Below are 9,511 nucleotides of genomic sequence, written 5' to 3'. Positions count from 1 at the left end.
TTGGATGGGGATTGCATTGAATGTTGTAGATTGCTTTGGGTAGTAATGACATTTTCACAATGTTTATTCTTCCGATCCACGAACAGGGAATGTTTTTCCATTTCTTGGTGTCTTCTCAAAAAACTGTCCATAGAACTCCTTTATGACCCAGCAATAGCACTGCTAGGGATTTACCCAAGAGATACAGAAGTGCTGATGCATAGGAGCACATGGACCCCAATGTTCATAGCAGCAGTGTCAACAATAGCCAAAACATGGAAAGAGCCTAAATGTCCATCACCTGATGAGTGGATCAAGAAGATGTGGTATATATACACAATGGAGTACTACATGGCAATGAGAAAGAATGAAATCTGGCCATTTGTAGGAAAGTGGATGGGCCTCGAGGGTGTCATGCTAAGCGAAATAAGTCAGGCAAAGAAAGACAGAAACCATATGTTTGCACTCATAGGTCTGGCAGAAAAACAGGAGAAACCTGATGGAGGACCAGGGGGACGGGAAGGGGGAAAGAGAATTGGGGAGAGAGAGGGATACGAAACTTGAGAGACTGTTGAATGCTGAAAATGAACTGAGGGTTGAAGGGAAAGGGGGAGGGAGGAAAAGGAGTGGTGGTGATGGTGGAGGGCACTTGAGGGGAAGAGCACTAGCTGTTGTATGGAAACCAATTTGACAATAAAATATTATGGGAAAATAAATAAATAAATAAATAAATAAATAAATAAATTCCCCCCTCCAAATAAATAAATAGACTTTGGGATCTAACCAAGGGATACAGAAGTGCTGATGCATAGGGGCACATGTACCCCAATGTTCATAGCAGCAGTGTCAACAATAGCCAAAACATAGAAAGAGGCTAAATGTCATCACCTGATAAATGGATAAAGATGTGGTATATATACACGATGGAGTACTATATGGCAATGAGAAAGAATGAAATATGGCCATTTGTAGCAAAGTGGATGGACCTCAAGGGTGTCATGCTAAGTGACATAAGTCAGGCGGAAAAGGACAGATACCAAATGTTTTCACTCATAGGTCTATCAGGAGAAACCTAAGATGGGACCATGGCAAGGGGAAGGGGAGGGAAAGAAAGTTAGGGAGAGGGAGTGAGGCAAATCATGAGAAACTCTTGAATACTGAGAACAAACTGAGGGCTGAAGAGGGAGGAGGGGAGGTGATGGGCATGGAGGAGGGCACTTGTGGGGAAGAGCACTGGGTGTTATATGGAAACCAACTTGTCAATAAACTATTAATAAAAAATAATTATCAAAAAATAAATAGGAAACATTAAAAAAAGAAAATGCAGAGATATCACTACTCTAAAAAATTGGATTTATGATTTTTCTATAGAGAAATTAAACATGAAGTGGATAGACCCTTTATTAATTTTCTCTGAAATCATCTGAGAAAATTTAAGATAGCAGGTGAACTCTGCTTCCTTCCAACCAAAAGAGCTTCAACTTAACATCCAGGAACCTCAAAAATCCACATGTTGTTTCTCAAGCCACACTTTTGAATTGTTTTCAGAGAAATTTACCTCCCCTCAGCTCTTTACACTTCTCTCCCTTGATCTACAATACAGTGAAGAACAACGTTTGCCACTCCAGCGTCATTAATCATTTAGGGAAATGGGCAATGGCACTAAGCACAAAAATAAAGTGATTCAGATATGTCTATATTTTTTGAAAGTGAATATTTAGCTACTTTACTCCTCAGTAGCACTGCTCGTAGTTTTAAAGACAAACTGTGGTAAGGTATTTGTTCTATTTGAAGGGAGAAGACAAATTCTGAAAACAGGTAATGGGAGTTTTCTTCAGGGGATATCTTGGAAAATAAAAAGAAAATCTTAAATCAAATATCATATATAAAATGTTTCACTGCAAAGAATGAAAACCACATGACCACACAAAGAAACCTTTAAGGGTAACTTGTGTTTTAGGAAAGTATTATATTTCTATGGAGGATAATTTCTCCTAAATGCAAATAATTTTCTGTTTATATGCCAGAAGTGACCTTCAATTTAGAACCAAAGAATTACCAAATAGGACTAGTTTATATTTGTCAACTTATGAGGCTTTTCTTAAGTCTTTGGAATCACAATCTATCGATGTACAGAAACTACCCAAAAAATTTATAACTATATTTAAAATTTTTTGACTATTTCTCCCTCTTTACATAAACTTACTAAGCAAAACAATACCATATTTAAATGTGAACATAGGATAGACATTTATTCAGTACCTTTGATATATTACTAATATTAATGTGCTACTTAATAGGAGGTCATTTAGAAAATAACAGAAGAAAAACTACTACAAATGACCGAAATCATCACCAAAAATTACATGAAAATACTCATATCCTTTGCTGCCAGAAGATCAAGCCTCCACGTATAAAATTCTGAAGGCTTTTCTTCAATAGTAGGTTAAGCTCAGCAAATGACAAAAAGGGTTTTAGGTAAAGCTTGAGGGAATTACATGAAGGATTGTGATCTTTTTCCTAAAAACAAATGGAAGGTAAAGGAAAGGTTTAGTCATAGACATGTGTGGGGACTTATGTGCCTACGGACTTGTGTGTTAGGAGGGTAAGTTGCATATCCAATTTCCATTTGAAAAATATCCTTTTAAACTGCAGTGTGAAAACGCAGGGAAAAAGAAGAAAGGATGTAGGAAGGTCAATTAGGTGACATAAGGGCAAACTTACACCAGGTGAGTGATGGGGGAGATGGAAGTGAAGAGATTTGAGCTTTTTTTTCCAGCTTTATTGACAATACATAATTGATGGATTTGTCATATAATCGGCAAATAAAATTGTAAGGTATTTAAATTGTACATTGTGGTGACTTAACATGTGTAGATATTGTGAAAATTGAGAATAACTGGAAGGTCAATTTTACATGGCTCGGTGGTATTTTGAAGAATGGGAATCAGGAAGAATGATCAGGAATGCTTTTCTACAAATATGTGATGGATTCACTAATACATTGCTAGGAATGTTATACGTTAGGGAATAATGTCACATATTTGAGGCACCTATGTAAGAGATGACATGTACCCTTGCAGGCTGGAATACGTCTTTTCCTCACCAGGGCAGCTGTCCCAGGGTAGGGCACAGCACCAAGCACAAATTATCTGCCAAATGAATACTGATCCACATTTACTTTCAGGAACTGGCAGAGGGGGCTGGTAAATATACCATTTGCGCCCTTTTGTGCTTTGTCTCAGGGTAAAGACAGAGCAGACTGGCTCTGCCTATACCGAATGAGCTCAGTATTCTCACTGTGGACGTGTCAGGTTAAGTTCTGGGCACCAGTCTAAGATGGTATGGAGCTACTCATGGATTTGCACCAGTTTTCCCCACCAACAGCTGATTCCTTCAATCTGAGACAGCTGGGCATGTCATGGTATTTTTCTCTCTAGCCAGACAAGAAATTCACTAAACATCAAAGTATCACAGTGAGTGGCCTCCTGATAAAAGAGAAAATAATCTGATTTATACTCCTATGAAGTATAGGAGTATCTATACTTCTTTAAGGAGATTCATGCCTGCTACATTTTAATATGCTACATGCCAATTAAAGAGATACAAGTTTCCAATGACAAGATATTCAGTAGCGATACAATAAACCTTTTCCTTAACATCCTGAAAACAACCCAGAGTTGTTCATTTGCATTTAGTTGCATTTAGTTACAATAGACTGACATATTGTTACAAATTTAGAAAACATACAATCTCTAATTCTTAACAAAGCGACAGCAACTTGACAAGTGAAAAAGTCATCTCGGCCTTGAATTCACTGGCATAGAAAGCCCACAAATATATACCTCTGTTCTTCCCACAGCACAAGTGGATGGTTTTTATGTTTACTGCAAGATTAATGCTGCTTCAATTGCTCAATGATGATGGCTACAAGGCTGCTGAGTAAACTATCTGCATTCACTAAAGGAAGTAAGAACTTGTATTTCAGTCACTGATCCCTAAAATAACTAAAGCTATTTCAGTGTTTATTGTTATAAAGATAAAATAATATGCCATACAGCTTTGTAAAATATACATGACAGGTTTCATGGGCCAATTATAATCAAATGAGCACATTCTATAGTTTCTGAGAAATTAACTCAGAAGAACATAAAATATAATCAAGAATGTTTACCCAGTGGGAAGAAGACACTTTCAATTTAGTTTTTTCTGATGGTTATCATATACCCCACCCTCAGCCCCAATGCCACCTCCACCATCTTCGCCCTAGTGCTGACGAATTGGACGTGAAAGCCCACAGACTTCCATTGACTGAAAAGCTATTGGGTACATCATATGAACTCTGTTGTTCGAATCATGAAAGATCTGTTTCTTGGCTGATGCAGCTAAGTTACACAATAAAGTCAATCTCTCCAGCCTCACCCCCATTTTTCCCCTCATCTCACCCCTCCTTCTCTCCCCTCTTCTCTGGTAATTTTCAGGTGACTCTTAGGTATATATCCTCCTTGTGAAGCTTATGCTACTTTCCTGAAACATGGTAAGTAACAAAACAAAGCAAAACAAAATCGCCCTGGGATGTCAGTTTTCCTGGTGTACTTTAATATGATAGAGATTTTAATAACAACAACAATAATAATAATGAGATCTGTGACTATTCTAGCTATCATATCATAGTTTTGAAATGTTTATCTCTTCAGTTGGAAGTAAAAAAAAATTGCAGAAGGTGTAAGGCTAAGTTGGCTCAACCTTTCTTTTCTTTCATTCCTAGACATAATTTCTTTCTTCATATTTTTAATCCATTTCCTGGCAGGGAGGATGATATCTATCTAATTACTTATATTCTCCCCCTGTCAAGGAGTCTACTGTTTGTTTAGACACAGAGTTACACATTTCTGAAAATGTATTTTGTAGTTATTCTGTTCAATCCACGGTGGAGTCTGACTTAGGTGTGGGCTACGCCATGACCTCCACTGTGGTAATGAAAAGAACTATTTCCTTTTAGGTTAGTCTTCAAAAGGTAGATAGTAAATGGAAAATTTCTCATTAATATTATTTATAAATTATAGAACATGTGATAATTTTAGAAGAATTAGGCCATTCTGATAAAATGTATACTAGATTCTAGAACAGAGTCAACTGTAATAGATTTTATCACTGATTTTCAAAAAATAGCTATGCAAGGGGAAATAGGTGATGGGCATTGAGGAGGGCACTTGTTGGGCTGAGTGCTGGGTGTTGTATGGAAGCCAATTTGACAATGAATTATATTTAAAAAAAAAGAAAATAGCTATGTAGATCAACTAAATTCAAAGTCACACTTTTTGGTAGATGGTCTGCATGTTGTTCTTACTTTTAGTCTCTTAGTAGTTTTTCAGGTTCCCATTATTACTCTCACACGTTATGGCATAAATAGGTAGTTCCTTAATTTCCTAATAATCCTGTTTGAGAGGAGATCTGACTTATTTCATGCAAACTCAAGTTGAAATTATGGATGTTCACCTGGTCCTCCTTAATTTAGAGGTGCTGGTCTATCCAAGCACATGCTCCTTAGTTTTCTTTTTTTAATTTTATTTTTTGATGTTTATTTATTTTTGAGAGAGAGACAGAATACAAGCAGGGAGGGGCAGAGAGAGAGGGAGACACAGGATATGAAGCAGGCTCCAGGCTCCAAGCTGTCATCACAGAGCTTGATGCAGCGCTCAAACTCATGAACAGTGAAATCATGAACTGAGCCAAACTCAGAGGCTTAACTGACTGAGCCACTCAGGAGGCCCTATGCTTGTTGGTTAGTTGTTTTTTTTTTTTTAATGAAATGTGAAAACTTGGCCTTAAAACAGATTGTTGTCAAAATGTAGAACTCTCTTTAACCAAACACCCACTTTTGCTTTAATGTATACTTATCAGGGATCTGCACTTCAAACTGATGGATAAAATGTATCACAACTTGGCTAGTGAAGCAGTAAATATGGATGATTAACTGAAATAATGCAATCTCACCCATTTCTTCACATAATATAAGAAGTGATCCTTTGATTATCTAGAGGATCAGAGACTGGAATACCAAGACTACTTTCTGTTGCTTGCTAGCAAACAAGTTTTACTGGCTTGTCTTTAGGTATAATTCCCCAGGTTTCACTGAGGAACTTGAATAAGCAGTAGGTCTCATGAAGGTGGAGAGAGTTAAGTACGTATATGATGCAGAGGGTGTTCTTTACAACATGACAGTGTCATTTTTTTTTTCTGAAGAACTATGGAAGGAATATTTTCTCCTGATTTCAGTCTCAGGACTAGTCATGATTTTTCTGACGAACTGAATTATTTGTATTATAGATGTTGTGCATAGGGCTGCTCTTTCTCACTCCCAAAGTTGTTCGAAGACTTAAAACTAAAACTGCGTCTACTCCCAGCACAGACACAGAAGCCTGTGGACTATGTTTTCCAAACTCACTGTTCCAACACCACCACATTTTATCTCATCAAGAAAACATTCTTCTGTAAATTAATCTTATATCTCTTCGAAGTGAGGTTATAATAGACAGAAACAAAGAAACACTGTAAATCCAATCTTTCAAAAAATACATAATGACCAAAAGAGATTATGTTCAACATGTGAAGAGACATCCAAACAAATGAGTTGGCATTGTCCACAACAGTCTATAAGAAATGTTCAAGTTACCTGCAGTTACCATAAACCAAATCCAAACTCATCTAAGTGAGCTTCTGAGCGTACAGCATAAAACCTTTGATTTGACAAATACTAACTCAAAAAAAGGATTTAAGAAAGAAGAGATTTTAGGAAAGGATAAAGTGATCTTAGTATTTTATTTTTATTGCAGGTAAATCACTTCAATCAAAATATTCATTCCATGAGAAAGTTGAATGAATATATCTACTGAAGACATATAATACACTCACATGTGTTTACACAAAGCACATTCTTATATTATCTACAGCAAATTATATTCATATTTAGCAAACATTAATTGGCAGGCACTATTTGTTCAATGTAGCAAACGTGTTGGGACACCTCTCAGATTCCCCACATGAAACAGTATTTAACACTTGAGGGCTCCAAGAGTGGTCTCTCAAAAATCTTAAAATATAACAGTGGAAACATACATGTAAGTGGAAGGAAATATGAGAAATAATAAATTGCTAAGGGAGCACAAATGGGTGAGGAATGAATTTTGCTGGGGATCATAGAAGCCAGCCTAACAGCATGAATAGAATTTTCAAAACAAGAATGTACTAAAAGCCTTCGAGGTACAGGAAAATAATCAATGTACAGAGATTAAATAGATGGTATATTTGGGGTAAGTGTTGATACCGCTTGGATGCATTTGTTTGGGGATGAGTGCAGTGTGGCAAAGCATGTTGAAGCAAGAGTCAGGAATGGTCAGCTGGTTCCAACAGTGAGAAACTGGGAGGGTTGTAGAGTTCACTTGGCAGGTAGCACAGAACTGAATTTTTTTTTTTTTTAACAGAGAGTAAGAGGAAACAGTTCACATTCCAAAACACAGTCTTTGTCAAGGGAGTTTAGAGATGGGAGACAAAGAGCAAGAACACTTAGAGAGTAATTCCTTTTGATACAAGATGTGTTTCGATGCAACACCTGGGAATAGAATGGAACAGATGACTTAACTACACAATGAAAGAATGTTCCACAGGTTTAGGAAGTATTTATTTTATTTAAAGGGAATCGAGGTAAAAGTATGTCTCAAGTTTCTATTTTCTTATTTCTTTGGTGAACAGCAGGTGGCTGGGCAGGGATGGATGCAGGGACATAAGGAAAGCTCAAGATTTGAAATACAGATTTGAGTATTAATCATATGAAAGTAAAAGCTGGAATCATATGAACAGAGGAGATGACCGAGGGAAGAAGTTACAGTGAGAGGAGTATGGGAATTACCATATTTATGGGGTTCTGCATAAAGAAATGATTTCCTTTAGAAACTGTAATTGGGTATATATATATTTTACTTATTACATCTTGTGGAATAGTTTTCCATGCTGTGTCTGCTTGTCAAATACTCTGTTGACAAATTCTTTAGCTTATTTTTCTCATAGAGTAGTCTCTTCGCTTATCCTATTACATAACAAATGTGATGTGTACCCACAGTTTTTAAGAGTCATAGAATTTAGATCTATGTAGACATAAGTAAAAACATATGTGAATATTTACCTTGCAAGGAGGGGCATATGAGGAAAGAACACAAACTTTGAGAGAAAACAAAATAAATGAGAAGTAGCCCCCAAAGAAATATTTAAATGGAGTATAAAATTGCTCAGGTTGTATATTGATAAAAAGTAAACACTCTGATGTTAACTTAGGACAGCAAGCAGATTGTTTTCTTAAATCATTCCAAAAGAAGGAGGATGCTATTAACTCTTGCTTCAAGTCATGTAACCATCTAAAGAAGATGCCAATGTTTCAAATACTTCCATTTAGTTTATCTATATTCAGATCTCTATTCATGTACTAATCTGATGTGAAGCATCTGAAAGGAGGCGAAACAGGGCCAGTCAAGTAAATGCAGGACTGAACTACTAAAACAAACCTCACTGGTCAACTTGAAGGGACTAAGCTCAGAGCAAAAACCTAACAGGGAGACATTTAGAGTTGAGGGAAACAAACAGAAGGCCTGCCCACTTTTTCTTGTATTTCTAGGGATTTAAAAATTAAAGCTTCAATCTATGTTATTAAAAACATCACAGTAGTTTTCTATTTATAGGAATGTGTTATTAATTTCTGTGGACTTGCACATTACTCCAATATCTAAAGTAAGAGCCCTACATTTAAATTTACACACAGTCAAATCTCTAATATTAGTACATGTAATTTATGTGCCTATGGTACCTTCCAAATATGGAGTGTTGTGTATATTATATAATTTGATATCTATGTGATGCTTAAAGTAGATTTGTCAGAGAGAGGCTACTGAGTATTTATCACAACTACTACATCATTGCATCATGTAAAAAACAAATTAAAATTATATTCTGCATTCTTTATTATAACTAGTGGCTCTCAAATATTTGAAGTCCAACTAACATTTTAATGGTTAAATGACCTACTTAACAATGCATCCACTATACACACACAAACATACATACATGTGCTTAAATGCATACTTATCCTCCATCATAATTTATGGGAATGGCACCCCATTTAAGAAGAAATATATTCAATCACTTAAATTAAATTAAATCATTACCAAAGAGAAAACCAGAAATAAGGAATGATATAATTGATGATATAAAAGCCCAGCACTACAATTTCTTGAAGGATACACTGTGCATCATGGTCTATAGAGCTGACTCTGAGAGTTGCTGACAAAAACATCTAAGACATTCAGATTCAGTGTTCAACTGTTCTGTTAATTCAGACATAAGTCAGGTCATTTAAACTAGAGAATTGAGAAAACAGGATTACCAGAGTAGGGTACGAAAAGAATATTCCTTCGACAGGCCTGCCTTTGACAGTAAGCTTAGTCTATGGCTGTCATAACACTTGTTCACCACTACCAATAGA

Source organism: Suricata suricatta, chromosome 11, assembly GCF_006229205.1.
Source record: "Suricata suricatta isolate VVHF042 chromosome 11, meerkat_22Aug2017_6uvM2_HiC, whole genome shotgun sequence".
Taxonomy (NCBI): Eukaryota; Metazoa; Chordata; class Mammalia; order Carnivora; family Herpestidae; genus Suricata; species Suricata suricatta.
The sequence above is the reverse complement of the archived record's forward strand: the minus strand, read 5'-3'. Positions refer to the sequence as shown.